This window comes from Myotis yumanensis, unplaced genomic scaffold (genome assembly GCF_028538775.1).
Source record: "Myotis yumanensis isolate MYYU_CA2020_CCGP unplaced genomic scaffold, mMyoYum1.0.hap1 SCAF_2, whole genome shotgun sequence".
Lineage (NCBI taxonomy): Eukaryota > Metazoa > Chordata > Mammalia > Chiroptera > Vespertilionidae > Myotis > Myotis yumanensis.
In genome coordinates, this window is record NW_027223753.1 from 132,031,735 (window position 1) to 132,043,632 (window position 11,898).

An 11,898-nucleotide genomic window follows, 5' to 3' on the forward strand; every position below is an offset into this window, starting at 1 on the left:
TCTTCTCTCCCCCTAAGCTGGGCCAGGAAGGCTAGAGTGGACAGGAGCTTAGTATTTCCTTACATCAGGTCAGTGAGGCTCCTGTGATATTGCAGCAGGTTAGGCTCTGGTTAGCTAGTTCCCGGTGAGGGCAAGCCTTGTGCGGAGCAGAGTGCTCTGGTTTGTGCGCTCATTTTCAGCCAGTCTGCGCAAGACCCCCTGAGCACTGGGCCAAGTGTCCCCCCCCAGACCCCACTTCCTTTCCAACACAATGGAAGAAACCATCATGAACCAAGAGCAACTGGCCAAACTGCAGGCACAAGAGCACAAGGAGCTGCTCATAGAAAGAAGTGGGTGGTTCACCAAACAGCTACAGCAGATGATAAAAACTTCAGTCCTTAAAGAAGTTAGAGGGAAGCCATACATCCGGCATTGAAGAGGCAAGTACGTTCACAAGCCAAGGAGCAGTGACCCACTTTAACAACTCTAAAGCTCAGGCATCTCCGGCAGCGAACGCTTTCCACCCTTACAGGCCATGCCGAGACAAAGCAGCTGACAGAAGTGCTGCCCAGCATCTTCAACCAGCTCGGTGCAGGCAGCCTGACTAGGCTAAGGAGACTGGCTGAAGCTCTGCCCAAACAATCTGTGGATGGAAAAGCACCACTTGCTACTGGAGAGGATGATGATGAAGTTCCAGGTTTTGTGGAGAATTTTGATGAGGCTTCCAAGAATGAAGCAAACTGATTGAGCCAACTTCTGAAGGAGATAAACTTGAAGAGGTTTCTGGGAGCTGCTATTTTATATTATGACTGCATTTTCAAATGTTGTGTATGGATCTGATAAAAATCTAGATCTCTAATATTTTTCAGCCCAACCCCCCTGGACATTGCAGCTCCTTTTTGGTTTTTGCTTGCCCATAAATCATTCTTTGCAGCTAATTAAGATGAAGAAGCCTGGGAATAAAATTTGAAACAGGTTAATTTTTTTTTAATGGTAACTTTTCCTCTCATCTGACAGAGCATGGGGGGATTTTTCTCTGATATTTGCTTTGGGAACATAGTCAAGCTCCTCGAGGTCAATTTCACAATATGATGGGGCCCCCATTACTGGGTCCCCTTTCAGAGTTGTCGGCATTGATCCCTCAACAATTTGTTAATTACACTTCAGTTTCTCCTAACCCAGAACTGGTTCCAAAGGTGGCTTTCAATTTTGAGTCTCTGCTCCAGTAAACCAAGACTTCCTGTACTCGCCTGTCTGTCTTTTCAATCTTGCAGCAGTGGCTTGTCCTGTGTCTTCTATTATGAATCAGGAAGAGTTGCTGATTTTTCAGTCTATTTAGATTTCTACTTCTTGTTAGGACAGAGTGGTGACTTCCCAAGTGCTTATATAAAACCAAAACACAGAAGTATATGAGAATATTTTTTTAAAAATTTTAAGCCTCACTTGAGGATATGTTTTTTTTTTCATTGGTTTTTAGAGAGAGAGGAAGAGAGAGAGAGAGAGAGAGAGAGAGAGAGAGAAACATCAATGTGAGAGAGAACCATTGATTGGTTGCCTCCCATAAGCATGCTGACCAGGGATCAAACCTGCCACCTGGGTATGTGCCTTATGTATGTACAAAAATGGAAGCCACAACCTTTTGGTGTATGGGACCATGCTCCAACCAGCCAGTGTGTATGTGAGAATATTTTCAAACTAAATATTAATGTACAGTTCCAGGGTTACAGGGTCATTAGATCATTTCTTCATCAGTAAATTTTGGTCATTTGTGTTTCAAAAAATTTGTCCATTTCACTTAAATTATTGGGCTTAGAAGCATAAAACTGTTAATATTATTATCTTATCATAGTTTTAATATTTCTATCTTTTACAGTGACTTTCATTCATGACTGTTGTTGGTAATTTGCTTCGTCTCTCTTTTTTTGTTGAATAGTTAGGCTACAGATTTATTAATTTTATTGATCTTTTCAAAGAACCTTCTTGGGGGATTCATTGGCAGTTTATTGTTTGTTTTAAAACTAATGTATTTCTGCCCTTATGATAATTATCTCATTTGTTCTACTTACTTTGGGTTAATTAACTCCTTACATTTGTTTTGATTTTATCTTTTTAAAATTTTTTAAATTACTGTTTATATTCAGTATCATTCTGTATTCGTTTCAGGTGTACAGCATTGTTGTTAGACAGTCTTATACTCTACAATGTGTTCCCCCTGATATTTCAAGTACCCACCTGATACCATACACAGTTATTATAATATTATTGATTTTATTTTCTATGCTGTACTTTATATCCTATGACTATTCTGTAACTACCAATCTTTACTTCTCAACCCCTTCACCAGTCCCCCAACACTCCCCTAAATGTTTGTTCATTTATATTGTATTTGTTTCTTAAAATGAGAATTTTAGTTCATTGACTTCAGACAATTTTTTCTTTCTAATATTAATGTTATTACTATAATTTTTCCTTTAAATATTTCTATAGTAGGACACTACAATTTTAATATATCATTTTTATTCAATATAAAATATTTTAAAATTTTATTTGTTACTTCTTTGTTAAGCCACATGATATATACAAGTGTGCTGATTTGTATACAAATATTTGAGGATGTTTCAGACATCTTGGTTATTGAGTTCTAATTTAATTCCATTTCAGCCCTTGAAATTGCATTTTAATTTTTTTTTAATTTGTTGAGGTTTAGGGTATTTTAGGCCCAAAATATGTCCTACCCTAGTCAATGTTCTATGATAAGAATACAAATTATTTTTAAGAGCATATATAACATAACATTCACTATGGTAAATCACATTCTAGATCTCATCTTCTAGGCTATCAAAATTTTTTTTTTATTGATTTCAGAGAGGAAGGGAAGGTAGAGAGAGATAGAAACATCAATGATAAGAGAGAATCACTGATTGGCTGCCTCTTGCACACCCCCCTACTGGGGACTGAGCCCACAACCCGGGCATGTCCGCAGGCCACAGGCCAATATCTATCCAGCTAGGGCTAGGCTATTAATTTTAAGGTTGGGTCAATCTTATTCAGAATTGAGCTGAGTTTGTGTTTTGTTGTTATTATGATTCACAATTGGCTTCAAAATCCTCTGGAATTTCTTACATATGTGAGCTTAACCAGAAAGTTTTCTTCAAGTCTCCTTTATTCTCAACTTTAGGACTTAAATTTGTGTGTGTACCCCCTAGAAGGTCTGCCTATATTCTTGTCTTTCACCAGGCAACAAAATTGATATTGCTTGACACCTGATGCTTGATCCTGCTCGTGGGATCCAGGGGGTTTTCTGTTGTCCCACTCTAGCCATGAATCCCTGTGTCTCAGGGGTTGAAATCATTCTCATTCAAGAGTTAAAGATAATTTTGCAATGATCCTATTGCTCCCCAAATTTTTAGAAGTGGTTGTCCTAAAACTTCATTAATCTGATATTTAAGGAAAAGTAATTATTTTATATGTTATAGTGACTTTTTATTTTATTATTTTGGGTGTTACATTATTTCCAGCTATTTACACCTTAAGCTAAAGGCAGAAGTCTCTCTTGGTCCCTCCACCGCGGCCCACAGGCTCCTATCGCAACAAGGAGGGTGGTGGGCAGACAGGGCAGTGAGCACAGCAAGCAGCAGAGGGCATATGGGTGGGGCTGTGAATGGGGTGAGCAGTGGTGGGTAGGTGGGGCGGCGAATGTGGCAGGCGGGTGGACGGGGTAGCAAGAGTGGTGGGGTACTGTGTGCGAATCTGTGCACTGGTCCTCTAGTATTATAATAATTATATATGATGTCAGATGGGTACTAGAATTATTAGGGTGACCACTTTGTAAGTTATATAAATGTCTAATCACTATGCTATATCCCTGATCCTATATAATAAAAGCTTAATAAGCTAAGTGTCTGACCATTCGACCAGTCTCTATGACATGCACTGACCACCAGTGGTCAGATGCTCCAACCAGTAGATTAGCTTGCTGCTGGAGTCTGGTCATTTGGGACTGGACGAGACAGGCTGGACACGCCCTGAAGCCTTCCCATGGTCCCTCCTTGGCCATGATTTTGCACCAGTGGAGTCTCTCAGCCTGGCCTGTGCCCTCTAGCAATTGGGGACCCCTCGGGGGATGTTGGAGAGCCAGTTTCAGCCCAATCCCTGCAGGCCAGGCTGAGGGACCCCCCAGCAGTGCACAAATCCGTGCACCAGGCCTCTAGTACTAATATAATATTGTATGTCAACTGTAATTGAAAAAATAAAAATGTATTAAAAAATAAATGAATAAATAAACTCATATTAGCAGAGAGTAGAGTGGTGGCTATAGTTAATATTACTCTATTTACACTTGAAATTTGCTGAAATAGATCTTTTTTGTTAATCCTCACCTGGGAATATATTTCCGTTGATTTTTAGAGAGAGTGGGAAGGAGGGGGAAAGAGAGAGAGAGAAACATCGATGTGAGAGACACATGGATTGGTTGCCTCCTGCATGTGCCCCGACCAGGGCCAGGATCAAGCTTTACCAGAACTGAACCCAGGACCTTCAGTCCATGGGCTAATACTCTAACCACTGAGCCACTGACTAAGGCTAAAATAGTAGATCTTAAATATTCTCACCACACCCACACAGAAGATAACTATGTAAGGTGATGGATATGTTCTAGTAAATTAGCTTGTTGTAGTAATCATTTCTCAATTTATGTGTGTGACAAAGCACTACATTATATAATTACAATGTAAATATACATAATTTTCACTTAATTATATGTTTAAAAAGCTGGAAAATATAATAATAAATATTTGTTGCATTAACCCACTAGGTTGTGGTTGGGGGTGGTTAATCACCAATAGATAACTGATACATTATTCATTTTACCTTTTATGAAAATTGGAATAATTTACTGTCAATATTTGTCAACTTCTTATCTTTCATTTTTAGAATTCTTCAGAAATTATCTATAAGTTTATATTTGATATCATTAACACGTTTATTTCCCTAACTGGGTAGTTCTGATTTATGGGCAGTGATATTGTGTCAAGCAATATTGTATGGGTTCTTTCATTACTTATAAATGACTGCTGTGGGCACAGTATAAGGTAACAACAGCACAAGTTCAGTACATTTGTTATTCTTGCTTTAGAGTGACAAATGTATTTGTGCACCATAAATTTCCAAACTTATAATCACTTCCAAGTTATATTTCAAAGGTAAGAAAAGACACTGACTATATTGTCTCTTGGTGATTATTATTAAAATAACTTTACATTACCTGAAAAGGTGATTTATTTGCTTTCTCTATCATTTATTTATTATTATACTAGAGGCCCGGAGCACGAAATTCATTCACAGGGGGTACCCCTCAGCCCAGCCTGCACCATCTCCAATCCGGGAGCCTTGGGGGATGTCCGACTGCCAATTTAGGCCCGATCTAAACCGGCAGTCGGACATCCCTCTTACAATCTGGGACCACAATCTGTTGGCTCCTAACTGTTCACCTGCCTGCCTGCCTGGTCACCCCTAACTGCCCCACCCCGCCAGCCTGGTCACCCCTCACTGCCCCCACTGCCAGCCTGGTCACCCCTCACTGCCCCCCTGCGGGCCTGCTCAACCCACACAGCTTGCTGCTCAGTGTTTGGTCACCCTTCACTAACCCCCCTTCCAGCCTGGTTCCCCCATACAGCCCGCTGCTCAGTGTTTGGTCTCCCCTCACTAACCCCCTGCCAGCCTAGTCATGCCACGCAGCCTGTTCAGTCATCCATTCGATCGCAATGGTCACTTAGGCTTTCATATATACAGATACAAATTTCCTAGATTGTCCAGTTTTTACCTTAAAGATATTATAAATCTTGGTCCTAAGATGATTGGGGGGGCGGGGGGAAAATCAGTTATGGTAAATAAGGGTACAGAACAAAGTTTCATAAGGAACACAACTTCAAGAGTTGTTCATCCTTCTGCACTCAAGAAATTGGAGCAAGATAATTGGCTGTCCCAATTGGGTAATTCTACGTAGATGACAGTGAGCCACACTGATAGAGGAGTTTTTTGTAAGCTGGTTTTTAGCTTATATCATTAGTGCATGGAGCTAGATTTTGTGGTTGGACATTTTCTTTTGTCAGGACAATCCATTAAGATAGATAGAATAACAATAGAAATGTGAGTGTTTTCCAAAATAATGACTAAAATAGAGAATATTTTCGGTGACTGAATTTTTGTTTGTATGTTTGAGCATGGAGCTATAACTTCTATTTATTCTTTGTATAACAATCAACATTTAGAGAACTAATAAAAAATATCTCAAAGAAATATACCAAATTTCTCAGACATTTAAAATTGGCTAGAAATACTAAAATTCCCTTAAATATTTATATAAAACTAGAGATCTGGTGCACAAAATTTGTGCACGGAGGGGGTAGTATCCCTCAGTCTGGCCTGCACCCTCTCCAATCTGAGATCCCTCTGGGGATGTCCAACTGCCGGTTTAGGCCCTATCCCTGTGGGGCCTAAACCGGCAGTCAGACATCCCCCTCACAATCCAGGACTGCTGGCTCCCAACTGCTCTCCTGCCTGCCTGCCTGATTGCCCCTAACTGCCTTCCCCTGCTTGCCTGTTTGCCCCCAACTGCCCTCCTCTGCCAGCCATCTTGTGGCAGCCATCTTGTGGTGGCCATCTTGTGATGACACGAGGGCATCGCGCGAGGGCATGAGGATCACTTAGGCTTTTATTTGTATAGATAATAGCTTTATGTTACCTTCCCTATAGTACATCAAATAATATAAAACATAAACAAAGCATTCAAACGATTATCAAATGATTCAAAACTTCTTGTTATTTCCACATAACTTAAAAAATTGTATCCAGAAACTCTAAAGGCTGGAACCAGTAGAATCACCTGGAGGTGATTCTGATAGTGCTCATATCTGAAAATCACTGATCTCTATTCCTTTACCAGTAGCTCATCTGTTTTCTCCTCCTTTTGTCCTCACCCAAGCTCTACCATATATTTTTGGTTTACAGAAAAATTGAGCAGAAAGTCCCTCAACACTATGATTTGTCTTTCAAAGTTGCCAAAATATTTGATAAAGTAACTTTTTTGTCTGGAACAAATGCATACTAAATATCATCTATATTATTATGAGAATTGGAGGTTTCTTATTTTGTTATTTTGCTGTGTTGATTTACAAAATTCTATGAGTGGACTTCAATATGTTTTTCCTATTTCTGTCATTTAGAAGGGGATATTTCTCAAATATGTGTTTGTCAATCATTTGTGCACATTTCTATTTCTTTGAGTTTATAATTATATTGTCCATTAAAAAGAAATATTTTCATGGGACATATTTTCACCAATAGCATCTAACACTTGCATCTCCTAATGTAAAAACGGGACAATATTGACCAAGTTTAATTAAAACGTAACATGTTTGTTAGGCTGTACTTCTATTTTCTTCATTGTGGCTATTTTTAAAAGAAGTCTAATAAGAGTGAACCATGTGCCAACTTACAATGTGATGAGAACTGAGTAAAATGACATTTCAAAAATTACCACCAGTGGTCAGATGCTCCAACCAGTAGATTAGCTTGCTGCTGGAGTCTGGTCATTTGGGACTGGATGAGACAGGCTGGACACGCCCTGAAGCCTTCCCATGGTCCCTCCTTGGCCATGATTTTGCACCAGTGGAGTCTCTCAGCCTGGCCTGTGCCCTCTAGCAATTGGGGACCCCTCGGGGGATGTTGGAGAGCCAGTTTCAGCCCAATCCCTGCAGGCCAGGCTGAGGGACCCCACAGGTGCACAAATCCGTGCACCAGGACCTTCTGATCAAGGGCACAGAGTCCAAGTAAGTAATCAAAGTTATTGCTAAACTCTAAATATGAGTTACATAATAAATGCAGGTAGAAATCACTTAGATAAATGTAATTGTAGATTAAGACATGTACTATGTTTGAGTTTTCTCATTTCAACTTGAGAGTACAAAATGTTTCCTTCATGTTTATGTAAGTCTGATTTTAAGCACTTTCAAATTTTATACACTGTGCAAATCAACTTAGGAAATGGATACTTAAAATCCTATACAGTGGGGCCTTGACTTACGAGTGTCCCGACTAATGAGTTTTTTGAGATACCAGCTGTCTCTAGGCCGATTTTTTGCATTGAGTTGATAGAGTAATTTGAGTTAATGAGCTCCTTAACGAGCTCGGTCTCGGAACGAATTAAACTCGTAAGTCAAGGCCCCACTGTATGTACTTTTATATCCTGAAAATATGTCTGCCTCTGGACCAATAAAATAATAGTATTTGGCTGAAATGGAAATTCTGAATTACTACTTTCTGGAGACATAATGTAACATCCAGTTATATATCCTTTTTCAGGATCAAATAGGATAAGGAAGCAAAGTTCTACATGCATGTCAGGTGTTATTACAGATTAGTTAATAGCTGGGAATGAAAGGCCTGTGACTCTAGAAATGATAGCAAGGGAAGTAGTTCCTGAATTAAACAGTGACTCTGCTCACATCCTCTAGGAGCATATTGGCCAGCTTCTATGTTTGTGGAGCTGTGTAGTCAGGAAAGGCTCAGGAACAGGGTGAAACTTCCCTTAAACATAAAGTCGGGAAAACAGAAAACAGAGTCAAGAGACATGAGTTGGCAGTGCCTCCATGTCCCACAATCCTTGTCCTCTTCATTCTCAATCAAGCTGGCTCAGACACTGCTCCTAGCTTCTCTGCCTTGCACATTGCTGGTCATGAATGCTTATAGGTTTGTGAGACATGAACCAGGAATATAGAAATGTTTTTAGAGACTTTATTGCACACCAGAATCATCTGGAAAGCTTATTAAAACACAGGTCCAAAGGCACCACCCTCTTTTTCTCACTAGTTCGGGACGTCAGCCAAGAGTGAATTTTCAAGCGTCTCAGAAGGTTCTGATGCATGGGTCAGCAGCAAAGCAGCATTTCTCAAAAGAGCTTCTAGATACATTTAATTGAAATTACTTTTTTCACTTGTGTAAATTCCCAATTTCCGAGCTCACGCCTAGAACATTGAATCAGCTTCTAGAAATGGTGAAACCTGAGGTCTGCAATTCAGCACATAACCTAGTGATTGTTACTCATACTTCACTTTGACACCCGGACTAGTGGTTTAAGGGCAACTGCTGCACCTGCCTTCTCACCCCTGACATACTCTCACTCACTTTACATCTAATTTCATTGTTTTCCTAAGGAAAACTTTAATTCTGATTTAAGCGAAACTTAAAGACAATGAAGTTTAAAATGCAAATACTTGGTAAAGTTGACAGAAAAGTAAATCATGACTTTGATATTTCTAATCTTTCCTGAGCTCAATCCTGCTCTTGGCTTCCTCTGTAACCGCTTCTAAGGTTGTTGTTATTCTTCCATTCCTTATAGGGAAATTTTCAGTATTCATTTCACTTGACAGTATTTGTCATTTTGGGGTTTGGGGATTATACACTTTTCTCAACTTAGAATGCTCTCACTGACTCATTTATCTGGTTACCATCTACTTATCTTTCTAAGTTCATCTTAAACATCACCATCTCTAGTAATTTTTCTGATCTCTCAAGTCCAGGCTATCAGCATCAAGGATCCTTCATATTATATATACAACACACCACTCTAATGTTCACTTATTTGCCTCGGTTTCCCAACTGATCAGTTTTGTCAAACTTTTTTTCTGTAAAGTGCCACATAGTAATTATTTTAGGCTTTCCAGGTCATGAGAACTCTGTCACAATTACTCAACTCTGTCAATATAGCAGAAAAGCAGCAATAGACAATTGTAACAGCTGTGTTATAATAACATTTTATTTATCAAAACAGTAGGGAGATTTGACTCATGAGTTATAGTTTGCTGACCCCTGCACCAGATGGTTAGCTAACCATGTCCATTCTTATTCACCACCGTAGTCTCAAATTCTAAAATAGCTTCTGGCCGATGGTAAGCATGCTACACAGATTGGCTAAATTTAATTTGTATTCTGTATAGAATTTGGTTCCATTTTCCGTACACAAGCAAACAAAGGCATAATCAGTGGTTTTAAAAAGGTAGAAGCTTATTTTTCTATCATGTAAGAAAATTCTGGAGGTAAGAAATTCAAATTAGCCTGACAGCTTCACTATTCTCAGTATTTTAAAGTCACTGGTACCCACCTACCTACTCTTCCAAGATGTGACTTCCATTCACAAAGGGACTTCATTTATGCTTGAATGAAGAAGACAGGAAGTTCATTTAAGGAGACCTCCTGGAAATCTACTACATATTCACTTACATGAAATTGTCCAGAGCATAGTCCCATTTGACTGTAAGATAGGATGGGATATGCGGTTGTTTAGCAAGTAGTACTAGGATCAGCTAAAAATGGGAAGGAGTCCAGTCACAAAAGTAAAAATGGAAAATGGATGTTGGCATTTTGTATGCATGTTCATCCCTGTCATTGGAGCTTCCTTGGTATTCTGCTCTAAAGCTAAATCAATGTCAGAAAACAAACCCCAAATATCATCTAAGGAATGGCTGAAATGTGGCAGTGGAAAGGAGAAAATGTTCTGTATAATGTTCCTTCCCACCTTATGATCATATTAGTTCTTAAGCATGAGGAAATGACCCAAGCAGTTTCAAAACTTTCATTTTTTTATTGCTTTCGCTTACAGATGCGCCCCATTCCCCCTCTTTGCCCACCTCCACCCAGTTTTGAGTGACACCCAGAAGTTCACAAGTAAATTGCCTCCTTAAAAATTTCCTTTCATGATTAATGTGTTTGCATGTACTCTAATCTCTCATCCTATGCTTCAGAAAGGCAAATCATGTTTATGTTAGGCCAGCCCCACCCACAATTTCTAAAGCAACTGTTTTTGTGCATGAAAGGCAGTCTGAAACATGCATAATTACAAATGTTTATATCTGTTTCCAATCGCTAGGCCAGAGCACAGAATTACTCTTGTGCTGGTGCTTACACAGTTGACTCAGTTGTTTATTGATGTTTTGGTTCTTGGATTATATATAAACATGCACAATAACAACAATGTTCTGATATCTGACATCTGTCAGATGGCCGGATTAGCACACAGGAAGAGATGTTGGTCTTCTTCATGAAAAATGGGTATTTGATCATCACCAGAAGAGTTCTAAGATTTTAAAAAATAAAAACTTGCTGAATTAATTAGTTTTCATTATTGAGTCCTTTTTCTGTTCCTATATAATTTTGTGGGGTTTTCCACAGTCATACTGTATTTGGGAAAACATGGATCTCTCTCTCTCTCTTCCTGCCTCTATCTTTCCTCTACATTCAGCCAGCTAGCTATGCATGTAAACCTAGACCTTACTCAATAATCATGAATCTGTTTTAGTTTTAATATTCTTTCAATGCTCAAATTTTATATATTATAATTATTTTCTTTGAAAGTAGAAACATTTAAACCTTCCATTTGTTAGCTCACTATTTTTACCCTGGTGACCTTGCCTAATTTAAGGAATCTAAAATATTAGAATGTTGGTCTCATATTAGTTCACTAATACATTTTTTATATTGGTCTACCAGAAGAAAATAGGTATTTTAAAATACTTCCATTCTTCAACATTTGAAATTTATAAAAATAAAAATTAAAAACACTGACCTTTATATTGGGAAGATATTATAGAAATAGCAGTGGTCCTCTAACTATAGGGGTGCTAATTCAATAAATATAGGATTTTGCCAAGAAATCCATATTTTTAAATAAGCAGTGGTCTGTGGTTCATGCTTTTAGAATAATGGGACAAGTATGTTTGACTACCTCTGCTCATATCATTTTCTTCAGGAGAAGCATGATGTGTGTGCGTGTGTGTGTGTGTGTGTGTGTGTGTATTCTATTCTATTGGCCTTAGGGGTGATTTTTCCTTCTTAATTAGCACCTTTTGATTTTTTTTTTAATAT

The 11,898-nt window shown here is 38.8% G+C and overlaps 1 pseudogene; it reads left to right on the forward strand.

Moving 5' to 3' along the window:
- The first annotated feature begins 250 nt into the window (after positions 1 to 250).
- LOC139002090 (transcription factor BTF3 pseudogene) lies at positions 251 to 723 on the forward strand (annotated as a pseudogene).
- The last annotated feature ends 11,175 nt before the right edge of the window (positions 724 to 11,898 follow it).